The 15,198-nt window shown below is 46.2% G+C and overlaps 1 protein-coding gene across 10 annotated transcripts in view; it reads right to left on the bottom strand.

The window, feature by feature from the left end:
* LYN (LYN proto-oncogene, Src family tyrosine kinase) overlaps positions 1-13,456 on the bottom strand; it is a 109,281-nt gene extending 95,825 nt beyond the window's left edge. For 4 of the 10 annotated variants that reach the window (XM_060419899.1, XM_060419902.1, XM_060419897.1 and 1 more), the window contains exons 1-2: positions 13,207-13,456; positions 7,605-7,746 (exon numbers count right to left, since the gene is read on the bottom strand). The gene's annotated coding sequence lies outside the window, so the exon portion shown is untranslated. Of the gene's footprint in view, positions 1-7,604; positions 7,747-11,705; positions 11,873-13,206 lie in introns of all 10 variants that reach the window. The other 6 variants (XM_042253796.1, XM_015097553.3, XM_015097554.3 and 3 more) reach the window with 3 other exon arrangements.
* Positions 13,457-15,198: the final 1,742 nt, after the last annotated feature.

The raw sequence follows: 15,198 nt of genomic DNA, 5'->3' as shown, positions 1-15,198 counted from the left end.
ATGCTGTCTAGGTTGGTCATAACTTTCCTTCGAAGGAGTAAGCGTCTTTTAATTTCATGGCTGCAATCACCATCTGCAGTGATTTTGGAGCCCAGAAAAATAAGTCTGACACTGTTTCCACTGTTTCCCCATCTATTTCCCATGAAGTGATGGGACCAGATGCCATCATCTTTGTTTTCTGAATGTTGAGCTTCAAGCCAACTTTTTCACTCTCCTCTTTCACTTTCATCAAAAGGCTCTTTAGTTCTTCTTCACTTTCTGCCATAAGGGTGGTATCATCTGCATATCTGAGGTTATTGATATTTCTCCTGGGAATCTTGATCCCAGCTTGTGCTTCCTCCAGCCCAGCATTTCTCATGATGTACCATGCATATAAGTTAAATAAGTAGAGTGACAATATACAGCCTTGACGTACTCCTTTTCCTATTTGGAACCAGTCTGTTGTTCCATGTCCAGTTCTAACTGTTGATTCCTAACCTGCATACAGATTTCTCAAGAGGCAGGTCAGGTAGTCTGGTATGCCCATCTCTTGAAGAATTTTCCACAGTTTATTGTGATCCACACAGTCAGAGTCTTTGGCATAGTCAATAAAGCAGAAATAGATGTTTTTCTGGAACTCTCTTGCTTTTTCAATGATCCAGCAGATGCTGGCAATTTGATCTCTGGTTCTGCTTTTTCTAAAACCAGCTTGAACATCTGGAAGTTCATGGTTCACGTATTGCTGAAGTCTGGCTTGGAGAATTTTAGGCATTACTTTACTAGCGTGTGAGATGAGTGCAACTGTGCGGTAGTTTGCACATTCTTTGACATTGCCTTTCTTTGGGATTGGAATGAAAACTGACCTTTTCCAGTCCTGTGGCCACTGCTGAGTTTTCCAAATTTGCTGGCATATTGAATGTAGCACTTTCACAGCATTGTCCCTGAATATTCACTGAAAGGACTGATGCTGAAGCTCTAATTCTTTGGGCACCTGATACAAAGAGCCGAGTCATTGGAAAAGACACCGATGTTGGGAAAGATTGAGGGCAGGAGGAGAAGGGGGTGGCAAAGGATGAGATGGTTGGATGGGATCACCAACTCAACAGACATGAGTCTGAGCAAACTCCAGGAGATAGTGAAGGACACAGAAGCCCAGCAAGCTGCAACTCATGGGGTCGTAAAAAGTTAGACAGGACTTTAGCAAATGAACAACAGCAAAAGGACCTCATAGATGGAATCATACAATATTTGTCCTTTTATTCCTCTTAACATACTGTTCTCAAGATACATCCGTGTTGTAGCCTGCATCAGAGTCTCCTTCCTTTTCAAGGTTGTATGATATTCCCTTGTATGTATACACCATATTTTGTTTATCCATTCACTTGTTGATGGAGACTTGAGTTGCTTCTACCCCCTGGCTATTGTGAATAATGCTGCTAGAATGTGGGCATACAAATATCTCTTGGAGACCCACTTTCAATTTTGGGGGGTCTATACAGACAAGTGGAACTGCTGAATTGAAAGGTAATTCTGTGTTTAATTTTGGGAGTAACTGCCATACTGTTTTCCAAAGGGTCTGCACTACAGTCCCAACACCAGTGCAGAAAGATTCCAATTTCTCTATATCCTCACCAACATTTATTATTTTCTGGGGTTTCTTCCTATCAGTTTGATTTTTTTGGTAGTAACAATCCTAAGCAACTTTCTTTTGTTCATAACAATGACTACCATTGGCTATGTGCTTCAAACATAGTTTAGTTCTGAACCTATTACATCCTGGAATCCCCGCAACCAGCCTCTGAGGTTTAAATCTGAGGTCAGCAAAACCAGCATCTTATGCCTAGGAAGAGACAGACCTGGAATTTGAGCCCAAATGTGATTAATTTCATATACTGTGCTCTAACCACTTCACACACTGCCTTCCTTCTTTACCAGAACTCTTGGTTTCTGTGCACTGATTCAGATGCCTAGGGATTTCCTGAGCAAGGTGACTGTCCCACCCATGACCACAGCAAATTAATTTGTCAGCCTCTGGTGTGTGAACAGCCCAGACAGACTAGAACACAATAAACTCTTTAGGACAGGAAGTTCACACTTATTAAGGTTTATGTTTCCCCCAAGAACCCACCACAATGCCTGACACACAATACTCAATAAATGTGCTGCTGTTCAGTCGTGCAGTCGTGGCCGACTCTTTGCGACCCCATGAGCTGCAGCACGCCAGGCTTCTCTGTCCTTCACTATCTCCTGAAGTTTGCTCAAACTCATGTCCATTGAGTCGGTGATGCCATCCAACCATCTCATCTCTGTCACCCCCTTCTCCTCCTTCCCTCAATCTTTCTCAGCATCAGGGTCTTTTCCAATGAGTCGGTCCTTCGAATCAGGTGGCCAAAGTATTAGAGCTTCAGCATCAGTCCTTCCAATGAATTTCTGGGTTGATTTCCTTTAGGATTGACTGGTTTGATCTCCTTGTTGTCCAAGGGACTCTCAAGAGTCTTCTCTAGCACTACAATTCAAAAGTGTCAATTCTTGGGTGATCAATCTTCTTTATGGTCCAACTCACATTCATATGTGACTACTGGATAAACCATGGCTTTGACTATATGGACCTTTGTCAGCCAAGTGATGCCTCTGCTTCTTAATCACTATCTAGGTTTGTCATAACTTTTCTCCCAATAAATATACATTTAAAAAAATCCACTGTGATTACAGAAGCCCAGTTATCAGCATTAATTCCACACTGGTCTGTGCGACTAGGACAAACACAGAGCAGACAACCACACACAGTACAGATCACAAATTATTGATCAGAATAACTTACACTATCTCCCTTCCAATTTCCAGGTTCCTGACTTTCACATATTGTGTTGTATTTCTTTATCTTTTGTCCAGGTCTGACTTTTCTTCTCTCCTCTCTCTCCTACACCTTTTCTATTTGTAGCTTAGGACCATCTATGGAGCATCACTTTTTTCACCGATTACCATTCAACCCAAAGTACACCACTCATGAACCAATCACTGGTAAGAATAGTAGCATTTGACCAATCAGAGCCAGTTTATATAGATGGGGATATGGAAAACTTCTGCAGAAACTTCCATGGAAAAGCTGGATCTTGACATAATCTGGGCTCTGTTAGAAGAGAGGTGAAGTAATAGTGCTGGGTGGACAGTACAACAATTATGTCCCTACACATTCCATACTTACAGCCACAATGGTTGGATAGTCAGTCCAACAGCGGCTGGCTTCAACTGTGCAGAAACAGTGTAGAACTAGAACCAACAAGCAGAACAGTACAAGACAAAAAAAGCTGTTGAATATCCACAGCTGGACAAAAATGAAATGGGCCACGTTGGCCAACAGAAATATACCTGTCACAGTGCTTCTCACAATGTGACCTCCTTTACCACTGTTAGAATCACTGGGACAGACGCTAACTTTTGAGACCCAGTGCTCAAGAGAAAGTGACTGCTTGATAAGGCCTATGTTCGAGAAACACAGCCAAGATATCTTTCTCTTCTGAGAGTCTGATTTTCATGTTGGACACCAAGGTAGACAGGTGATGTCCAGAGTCCAGTGGCTGACACCAGAGGGGATGAGTCATTTGTTAAATGGGGCTGTGCAGCATACCCTTAGCTGAAGATAGAACTATAGCAATAAGGTAACATTCAAGTCATTTACCAAACTGCTCAGAAATTTTTTCTATTAAAAATTTGAAAGGTTATCCACAGATAAAGGAATTTATGGAAAATGACCATTAATTTCTCATTTAGTGGTTATCTTCACTTATTTAAAACTTTTAAAATAATTGAAAACCATAAAATAAAAGGTATGTAGACAGTTATGTAACTGAACTGTTGAATATTGTTTTTTATGTACACTTGCCATGCATTAAAGTTGAAACAGTTGGAAAAGTCAACATGGTCCAGAGAGACAAAAGCCAACTCTTGGGGTGCGTGTTTAATTATCCTGATGACCATAAACCGTGTATTAGCAACTTTTCTGAAGCAGGGAACACATCCACTATTGTATTGGTCCATCACTCCTCGGATGATAAAGTCTCTCATTATTTAAGGATGCCTTTCTCTAAGGTCTTCAAGTGGTAAATTCCTTCTCCCCCAACCCTACATGACCAAGCATCGTACCCTCACTGTTACCAAGAGTCCTGTCCTGTTTGCAGAGTGCTGTGTTCACCTGTCTAGGGCAAAAACAATCTCGCTCTGAGAGCCAGGCTATGGCCCCATGTCCCACTCCTGAGGGCATCTTTGAATGCCAAGAACACCAAGCTCACCCCGTAGCCTCTGGTGATTCCTGGTGCCCCAGGCAGATCAGAAGTTCACCTGTCTTCTGATTTGTGTCAGCTGGAAGACTATCTTCTTTCCACCACATTACACTATCTCTTCTCAAGGTTAAAACTAATAATCCCTCAGGGGCTGCAGTCCATAAGGTTGCAAAGAGTTGGACACGTTGGACATGACTGATGCAACTTAGCATGCAGCAGGCACTGAACACAGCATGTATTCAACAGGCCATGTCTGATTATGCAAAGGCATTCCTTGCAGAATTGCCCAATTATCCCGTTTTGTCCAACTGTTGCCATTCCTGGTTACGGTGATGTTTTTTTTTTTGTTTGTTTTGTTTTTTCATTTTTATTTTTTTTTATTTTTTAAATTTTAAAATCTTTAATTCTTACATGCACGGTGATGTTTTTAAACACACTAATTTGTATATGGTAAGAACAAGGCCAACACCAAGCCGATGCTGTACAGCAGTCTCCATTTGTTTATTTACTTATTTATTGGCACGCTTTGGGAATCTTAGCTCCTCACCAAGGAATTGAGCCCATGCCTCCTGCACTGAGAGCCCAGATCCTGACCACTGGACTGCAGGGAAATCCCAACTTAAATCTGCATTTAAGTCAAATGGAAAATACTGATAACCCTACAGAAACTTAGAACTCAACTCCTTTTTCCCCTCAGCAGTGTTGCCTCATCAGGAAGAGTCAGATAAATGTCTGGAGAAGGTCATCACCTCCCAGGGGAGTGACCAAGTATCTGCTCGCTGGTGACTACAAACGAGTCTTAGGTCATGTACAAAGGCAATAGATACTACTTTCTAGCCCCCAGTTAGTCTCCGCAGAAGTCCCTGTTCCTCCCCTTGTTAATCATCCACCTATTCAGAGGATGACACTCACCTATTCAGAGGACACAGCCATTACTGAGTATCTCTGTGTCTCTACATTTTTTGGTAACACACCAATACTTTGTTACAGAAGAGTCTAGCCAAGAAAGTGATTGTGATGGGGAAAAAACGGTTTCCCACAGAGACTTTCCACAAGATTCACCTTGGCCTACACAGTGAAATCCACCACTGAGGGTCCTGGGGGCACGGCTCCTTCGCGCCTGCGTGGACTGCCTCATCACTGCCTGGCCACCAGGGATGCTGTGCAAACTGGTCTGTTCTCCCCACCCATACCCCTTCTCCCCTTCAGGGCTTCCTCCCCGAAACTGGGGCTAATGGACGGTAGGTTCTCGAGAAACTCAGTACTAAATATGAGTAAATATCAGTAGACACTTCTTTAGGAAAATATTCTGTCTGCTTACACCGTCTGCAGTGCATGAGTTCCTCTAGGGTCAGTCTGCCCATTCCCTTAAAGTTTCCTGCTGTCTCACCATCTTATTACGCGTCATCGCCCATCACACCACTGTCCTAAAACCACATAAGTCATAATCTTTGTAACAAAAGAAAGATGTAAAAAAGTAAAATCAGCATTCACCTATTACCCAGAAAAAATCAGTATTGAAAACTTTAGTATAAAAAAATCATTGATATTCATAGTTTATCACTGTGTCAACATAACTATTATATTTCAGAAATGGTAATATATATTACTGTTCAGCTTGTGTTCAGCTTTTTAAAGAACATCTTTCACATTAGTAAGTATAATTTAATTCTATTTTAAAGATATTTACAAGGTATAGCATTCATTGTATGCCTGCTAAGTTGCTTCAGTACTATTCAATTCTTTGTGACTCCATGGACTACAGCCCGCCAGGCTCCTCTGTCCATGGGATTCTCCAGGCAAAAATACTGGAGTGGGTCACCATGCCCTCCTCCAGGGGATCTTCCGAACCCCGGGATCAAACCCTCATCTCTTATGTCTCCTGCATTGGCAGGAGGGTTTTTTTTACCACTAGCACCACATGGAAAGGCAGATGTATCTTAATTTGTGTTTGTGTAATAAACCTTATTGGACAGGAGCTTATAGAATAGCTGGGCTCACCTCTATGCATTTTACTTTACTTATGTAGTTATTTTGGGGCCAAGCTGCTTGCTGGATCATAGTTCCCAGACCAAGGACTGAACCCAGGCCACAGCAGTGAAAGCAGAAAGTCCTAACCACCAAGTCACCAGGGATTCCTCACTTCTGTGTATTTTACATCTCACCAAGCTGGCCTCAGAGGACTGCCTGGGGTCACACTCCCCACCCGCTACAAGCTGTGGGGAGGGGCTTTTCACCAAATTTTCTTTCTCTCTTCCTCTTTCTTTCTTTGCATATAGATGGATGTGCATTCTGGCACAAGATAAAACATGATGTTTCTTGATATGGATCAAGGTCAAAGAAGTTTGAAAGGTCACTGATCTACCCCAAGTATTTAAGGAGAGGCTGGTTGCTCAGATAGTAAAAAATCTGTCTGCAAATGCAGGAGACCCAGGTTTGATCCCTGGGTCAGGAAGATCCCCTAGAGAAGGAAATGGCAACCCTCTCCAGTATTTTTGCCTGGAAAATCCCCTGGACAGAGGAGCCTGGCAGGCTACACCCATGGGTGTCACAAAGAGCTAGCCATGACTGAGCGACTAACATGCACAGCTTAAAGAATTTTTAAAACAGCACTGTAGTTAAGATTAAGAAATAATTATACTGCCTGAACATTAAAAGATTTCAAAACCTCTACTCAAGAGTTTTGTAACGATTTCCATGATGCAGAATTTCAAAACGAACATCTTTCTGTGGCTGAACAATCCAGCATGGTCATGGGGGTCTCCCCACCCCAGGAGGCTCTGCACTGAGGACTGGCTTCATTCGCTCCTCCCTCCCCTCCCTTCCCTTCCGCCTTCTCAAGGACCAACTGCAGAGAAGATGGTAGAAAGAACCCCAACCCAGAGGAAAAACCAGGGCTGGGTGGTGAGGAAGGTGGGGCTGCAGGCAAATGACGGGCCTGGGCCTTCGAAGCAGAAGGAAGTATCACTTTCTTGCGGCCTCCTGCTACAGTTCTGCGCTCTGTGACCCAGCTTCCCTGTGGAAAGCAGAAGTGGGCCTCCCTCTCCAGACGGTCTCTCTGAGACAAGCTTCTCAGCTGCCCTCGCCCCTGTGTGGGTTAACATTTCCAGGAAGACTGGAGGCACCCAGAAGGCCCGGCACCTGGGAGACATCTCTACTCTGGCTGAAGGCAGGATGAACCCAGACCTGCCTTACCATCTCACTGGGGACCCACACCAGTGCCGAAAAGCCACCATAGCTCCCACCAAACACTGGACCAGTGGAGAGAGAACTGGGGAGAGCTGACAATGAGTTTCCAACCAGCATGACTTGGGATCAATACAGAGAGTGATGTTAGATGCTTACCGGAAGGGAGGAGTGTGCAGCCATTAAAAAGAATGAAAGAAGGCTATTTGCAGCAACGTGGTTGGACCTAGAAAGTCACACTGAGTGAAGTAAGCCAGGCAGAGAAGGAGAAATACCATATGACATCCTTTATATGTAGAATCTAAAAAAGAAATGGTACAAATGAACTTACAAAACAGAAAGGGACTCACAGACTTAGAAAACGAACTCATGGTTGCCGGGAAGAAGGGATAGTTAAGGACTTTGGGAAGGTCATGTACACACTGCTATATTTAAAAAGGATAACCAACAAAAACCTATTATATGGCACAAGGCACTCTGCTCAATGTTATGTGCCAGTCTGGAGGGGAGGGGTTTTGGGGGAGAATGGATACATGTATATGTAAGGCTGAGTCCCTTTGCTGTTCACCTGAAACTATCACCACATTTTTAATTGGCTATACCCCAATACAAAATGTTTTTGGTGTCAAAAAATTAAATTAAATTAAAAAAAGAAACGGGGGAGTGTGGGCAGTCCCAACAATATCTGACTGTATCTCAAGTGTGAATGGTAAAAAAGGAAATGAGACACTTAAAGACCCTCTGAACCTCTCGATGAAGACTTCTTCCCCAAGTCCTATAGCTCATCAAGAGCAGAGCCCACACCAAGAAACATCCATCCAATGGTCTCTGTTAACATATGCCCATTCATCCATCATTTTATGGAGCATCACTTACACGTCTAAGCACAATGAAGAAAGAACACAGTCACACTGAGGTTAACCAATAATGGTCAATTCCTATCAATGCATGGCTTGCAGGCTCTGTATGACAGTGAGAAAGGAGTTGAAGAGGGGAGTTAGAGAAGAGAGACTGGACATATGTTGATGGTGAATAAAGCAGAGATAAGTAACCAACACTTTGGAAGAGTTCTATAAAAGGAAAATTGTATTCTGATTATAAATACAACTGTCATTAAACAGCTTGGCAGCAAATCAGGAGTGTTGATGCTTAGTCAGTACTAAGATGCAGACAGTGACTGCAGCCATGAAATTAATACGCTTGCTCCTTGTAAGAAAATCTATGACCAACCTAGACAGCATACTAGAAAGCAGAGACATTATTTTGCCAAAGGTCTGTATAGTCAAAGCTTTGGTTTTTCCAGTAGTCTTATATGGATGGGAGAGCTAGAGATGGCTGAGTATCCAAGAATTGATGTTTTTGAACTGTTGTGTTGAAGACTCTTGAGAGTACTTTGGACTATAAGGAGCTCAAACCAGTCAATCCTAAAGGAAATCAGCCCTGAATACTCACTGGAAGGACTGATGCTGAAGTTCCAATACTTCGGCCACCTGATGCAAAGATCCGACTCACTGGAAAAGACCCTGAGGCTGGGAAAAATTGAAAGCAGGAGGAGAAAAGGGGCAACAGAGGATGAGAGGTTGGATGGCATCACCAACTCAATGGACATGAGTTTGAGCAAGTTCCGGAAGATGGTGAAGGACGAGGAAGCCTGCTGGCGTGCTATAGTCTGTGGGGTCGGGAAAAGTCTGACACAACTGAGCTACTGAAAAGAGCAACAAGGCAAAATGAAGGTCAGGACAAGACTGAAGAGAAAGCCCAAGAATGAAGAACCAGGCTGATAACAGCCCCTGCAACCTGCCAGCATGGATGAGCCTTTTCCACACATCATCCCAAGTAACTCCTGACACTTGTTGTTCCAAATGACAAGACAGCACTTCCAGCTAACGTAGTCAAGAGAATCTGAAAGAAGGTCCGAGTCTTTAAACCGGTGTGTTTCAAAAATTTGAATCCCTCCATAGGCAGACTTCCCTCGCAGCTGTCAGTAAATAATCTGTCTGCAATGCATGAGGCCTGGGTTTGATTCCTGGGTGGAGAAGATCCCTTGGAGAAGGGAATGGCATAGATACCCACTCCGGTATTCACACCTCAAAAATCCCATTGACAGAGGAGCCTACAGTCTGTGGGGTCACAAGAGTCAGACGGGACTTAGGAACTAAACCACCACTATGGGGAGATTTCCATACTATTTTCTATACACGGGCTTCTCCCCCAAATGGGAACTTACTCAAAATAAATGTCAGAAATGATGAGAGACTGAACTCAAGGTTTCACAATTTAAGTATCAGGAAACCAGGCAGCTGTAAGAAATCTTTCAGTACTTCTGATCAACTTCCTCTTCCTTGTCTTTCTTCTCATCAATCTTAAAAGCTGGGAGGGAATGTTTATTCATTATAGGAGTGTGGACTTAGGATGAGCCTGGTCCACAACAGGAGCCCAGGAAGGAGGCTGTGTGTTTCCACATGCATCCCATGGGCCCTGTCTCCTCACCTTGTATATTCCCCTCGAATGACACCTCTCACTGTTATAACAACCATACAAGGAGGCTTGTAGGGTTTATAAAGAAGCTAGAGGGAACTTTTTTAGAAAGTATTATTGAGTATTTCTGTACTGTCTCAGAGGCTTCCCAGGTGGCTCAGTGGTAAAGATTATGCCTTCCAATCTGCAGGAGACTCCAGTTGGATCCTTGGGTCAGGAAGATCCTCTGGAAAAGGAAATGGCAACCCGCTCCAGGATTCTTGCCTGGGAAATCCCAAGAATAGAAGAGCCTGGTGGGCTACCGTCCACGGGGTCGCAAAAGTGCTGGGCACGACTTAGCGACTAAACAACAACACACTGACCCATAAGCATGGAACAGTCCTGAAGGCAGTCACTAGTGCTGTTCTGACAGTGACCAGGACAGATGTCATCTGGGGAGTTATCAGGGCTCCCCCTTCCCTGAGCAGGTAGCAAAGTTGAAAGGCAGAAATTCAGCTCGACAGAACAGCCTCCGCACCCTGCTCACTGGTCCACCTGCTCATTTACTCTGACAGTCCCCTAGTGCAGACCATCTCCATATGATAGAAGAAGATGACCTTGTGATTCTGTCCTTAAAATGTTTCTTAAATGATGAGTTCGTTTCTTTACTTTTAAGTAATGGAGTACCTACTACAGATCCAAAGGCAGAAAAGTGGGAAAAGCTCTCAGAGCTGGAGTGGGAAAACATACCTACTAGGCCCAATGATGTCACTTAATCAGGCCTGTGACACTGGTCATGCCAACCCCCCCCCCCCTCTTTTTTAGGTCCCTGCCTACTGTGCAGGGTCCTGAGAGGTTTGGAGGTTATCAGCGTTCAGAAGGCTTCAGAGCCCTGGATTGACAAAAAAATCATCAGTACCACCATTGGCAGAAAGAGCCAAGGAAAGGTCTGAGACTGTCTCTGACATCAACATGTCACTGATAGCATCCCAACTAGTGATGCAATGATCTTTTCTTTTCAACTCTCCCCATGCCTGAGGACGTGGAGGTCACAGATCAATGGTGTAAGTGGGCCACAGCAATGTTCCATGCTGAGGGGCATGTGCTCTCATTTGTGCAGATTTTAAATGAATATGGGTTCGTTTATGGATAATATGATTTCACGTTGTAATTTACAAACCCATATATTCATTTGAACCAGTTTGCATCTCAAAAGTTTTGGTGATTTTTTTTTAAAATACAATAATAATGGAACTAAAAGGCTTTGGGAATCATTGAATCACTACCTCGCCGGACCATTTTCTGCTAAGAGAATGCCATGAGCAGCATTCAGGTATCACACAAGTACTCTACAAACCTTTCCAACATTGATGATTCTAGGATGTTATGTGTCTTTTTGATTGCATAACGGCTTGCCCAGATGTCAGCTTTGCAGGCTGCATCTTACCACTTCGAATCAAGACTTCTCTCTCAGTGTTCGAAGAGTGGAAACTAGCCCTGAGTGGAGAACTCTAGCGCTGGGATAACCTGACAGTCAACTTCCTCCAATTCCCATTTTAGAAGCCAGGACTAGAGGGCCAGTGGGCTACAGATAACTTAGGGGCCAGCCCTGTTCCTCAGACTTGCACGGAGTGAGGTTTGGAGGAGACCCTCCTTCCTTCTTCCAAGCAATCTTGACCATGTGACAGGCACCAGGGCTGGCGTTCTGGACAAACCAGACAAAGCTGTTTGCACAGACATTTCATTGTAGTGGTGAAAACGGACTATACACTTATGGGCAAATCATAATATAATTCTAATTACCATTGTGAAGGAGATGTTGATGGGATAAATGGTCCAAGTAATTTATCCCAAATCACAGTTCTGAAAAGTGATGGAAGACACCCAAACTCAGGCTTCCTGGCTCCTGGTTTCTCTCCCTTCACATCGGCTGCTCTCTATTCTTCTCTCAGGAAGAAGGCTACCCCATTCTGCATCCAAAGAGGACCAGTTACCAAGAGTCTCTTGTGATCAAATTAAACGACTTCAAGCCTCAAAAGACTGACTTCAAGAGAGAACTAGGAGCCACCTGAATCCTACCCTTTTCTATCAAAGCTTACCTTATCAGGACAGATTGGGAGGACTCAGTAAGTGCCTATTCCCCTCCAGCCTGCTTTAGAAGGTGCTGGAGAGAGAGACCCACCCCCTACCCCCATGCCGGCCCTTCTGAACCCTACAGCCAGCTGGAGGTAGCCAAGAAATCAAAAGTAAGTCAAACCTCCTCATTGGCTTGTTCTTAGCCTGAGTCAGACTCCGGGCCCTGCTTTGAGACAGTAAATCACTGGTGTATTTATTATGCAGTGTATCAGTAAGGTCAAGTGGCTAAATTGGATAAGCCGTCTTAGGTTTAAAATCTTCAAACTGCAAAGAACCAGGGAGCCTCGTTGTTATGGATAAATTATTTGCAATAATAACAGCACAGTTTATGGAATGCCTAGTATGTGCTTGGGGCTTTACATGCAATAAATAGCTCAGAAGGTAGACAAGGAAACCCTAACCTAGAATTTCAGTAACGGGCCCCAGTTCACACTTAGCTAGGAAACTGAGAAGCCTGGGTTCAACGAGTTTCTGAGATCACAATAAGTTGGGTGGATTTGGGGTAATTCAAACAGACAGACACACACATACATACACACACCTCACGATCACGCTTGCTATTAGATGGAACATAACAAATGCTCAGCATCTCGAAGACACCGCAGTGGCCGAGATAACGCAGGAAAGTGGGAACTGACGCTCACACCCTTCCCCCAAGGCGAAGGAAAGGCAACCCCTGAATTCTTAAAATAACTCTCGCTTCCTCTCGGCCGCAGGGGGCTCGGGGCTGCGGCTCCGCAGGCTGGGAGGCGCCGGGCTCGGCGGGAGGGTGCGCACCGCCTCCCCCGCAGAGCCCGGACCTCAAGCTCCGCCCGGGCCCCGAGGAGGGCAGATGCCCCCGGTTCGCGGACGGGCCCCGGGCCGGGAGGGGATACCGGACTGTGCAGGCCTGGGGTCCCCCGGGGATCCCCGCCGCGCGCGCGCTCCGCGTGGAGACAGGCTTCCCCGCCCGCGCGGGGAGAGCATCCGGCCCTAGGGGCAGCGCCGGAGGGCCCCGCGGTGCGCCCGCCCCGCCCCTGCGGCCGGGGCACTGAGACACCTGCGGAGCCGCCCGCCCCCGCCATCGCGCTCCCGGGGCCGTCACCGCAGGCGGAAGGCATCCGAGCGTACTCACCGCCCCGCCGCGCGCTCCCCACTCCACCCTGCCCGGGTCCCGCCCGAGACTCACCAGCTCCGTGTGTGAGTCGCGGGGCGGCGGCGGCGCTCCACGGTGGCCGGGGATCCGAGCTGGGGCCGCGACGGGGCGGCCCGGCGGGGTAGGACGGGGCGGGGGCGCGCGGAGTGCGGGGTGCGGGCGGGGGCCCGGGTGGCGCGGCCGCCCCGCCTGCCGCGGGCTCGAGGCTGCAGGGCGACCGGCCCGGAGGCGCCACGGCCCGGAGCGAGCGGCGGCGGCGGCCCGGAGCAGCGGAGGAGGAACTGGCCGTCGCCGAGCTGGGCCGGGAGGTCCCAGCTACTTCCTGGTGCTCGGATTTGCATACCGCGCCTGGAGGGCGGGGAAGTGACCGTTTGGCCCCTGCCCAAGGTTTGGGGCGCTGGCGTGGCTGTCGCGCAGCGCTTTGAAGGCACGGAGACCTGCGTCCCTGTGCGCAGAGCCGGGGAGTCTGGAGACGGACTGAAGGGTCTTCCAGGAGCTCGCCCGGCGCCTGGCGTCCTCACAGCGAAGGAGCCCCTCGCGTCTCCGTTCCTTCCCTTCCAGCCTACTCCCCAGTGTTAGCAAGAGGGGTGCTTCTGGCAGCAGAGGGGGCGCTCAGGTCCCCCAGCATTTGGAGTCCTCTGGAAAGAGGATGCTCCAGGTCTCCGTTAGTTCTTAACCTGTAGAGTCTCTCCTTCATGGTGTACTCGCGGGCGTACTGATGAGGGTGGAGGTGGCCGTGGCGTTAGATGGTCTGGCAGTTACCCGGTTCCTTAAGACTTCAATTTCCTCCTGGAAAAATGGAGACAGGGCTGCTGGGAGTTTATAAAGGGCACTGCGCCTTGCACAAGGTCATGGTCGCTGTAATCTTTCCCTCCTACCATCTCTGCATCCCTGCGCGCTGCACATACCTGACCAGTATTTGTTGAAACAAGACTTCATCTTCAAGCTCATGGTTCAACTGAATAAATACCACTTACAAACCCAGGATAGAGAATCAGTGTCTGACACTGTGGATACCCAAGTGTTCTAAGCAAGATTCCTGCTCCCTGGAATCCCAGCATTGCACTGCAGCTCAGAATTTACACAGAAATAATTAGTACCCTGTAGTAGATTTTGGAGTTTGTGTCAATAGCAGACACCTGCACAGGGCCTATTGGGAGCCAGACATTGGTTTGACAGGCCTAAGCTTGTCAGACGATAACCTTTTCTTAACAATGTTCTTAGGAGGCTGGCCCCACCTGAGTCTGCAACCACAGTCCTAGGGGCAAGTCTAACATCTTGTAACGTACCCATCGAGTAGTCACTTATTACTGGTACCAGAGGACAAAGGTCTGCAAACTACCACCTTATGCAACAACACTAAGTAGTGTCATTTCTACCGATGATGATCACTGGTATGTAGTCAGTTTCTTGCTGAAGAGGAGAGATTGGGTGACCTGCTGGAAGTGTTGACTATCTTGGATCCTACTGAGTAATTCACTATGTGAGAGCCCGTTTCCTGGACTTTTCTTCAGAATGACCTTTCAAATATCTTGGCTTTAATTTAAAATATCTGCTATTACCAGTGAGTCCTTGAGATCCTGGCTAAAGGCATCTGGCAGATAAGAACAGCACACAGAATATTTGGTATTGGTTAATCCATCTAGAAGGTTTTGCCAGTTTTTGTTTTTGTTTTTTTTTTTGATAAAAGGGCTCTTGAAGTAAGAAACAAAATATCATTAGGGAAGGTCCAGTGGTTAAGACTGTGCTCCAAATGCAGGGGGCACAGGGTTTGATCCTTGTTCTGGGGACTTAAAAAATGAAACCATCAGGCAGAGCTAGGCTTACATCAGGCTCTACCATTTCTTCTTCTTCCGCCTTTTTTTTTTTTTTGGTGGTAAAAGTAAGAGATCCCCAGAAGTGTTATTTATTTATTTTCAATTAAAAGCTGAGTGCTGAAGAATTGATGCTTTTGAACTGTGGTGTTGGAGAAGTCTCTTGAGATTCCCTTGGACCGCAAGGAGATCCAACCAGTCCATCCTAAAG

This window comes from Ovis aries, chromosome 9 (genome assembly GCF_016772045.2).
Source record: "Ovis aries strain OAR_USU_Benz2616 breed Rambouillet chromosome 9, ARS-UI_Ramb_v3.0, whole genome shotgun sequence".
NCBI classification, from domain to species: domain Eukaryota; kingdom Metazoa; phylum Chordata; class Mammalia; order Artiodactyla; family Bovidae; genus Ovis; species Ovis aries.
The sequence above is the reverse complement of the archived record's forward strand: the minus strand, read 5'-3'. Positions and strand labels throughout refer to the sequence as shown.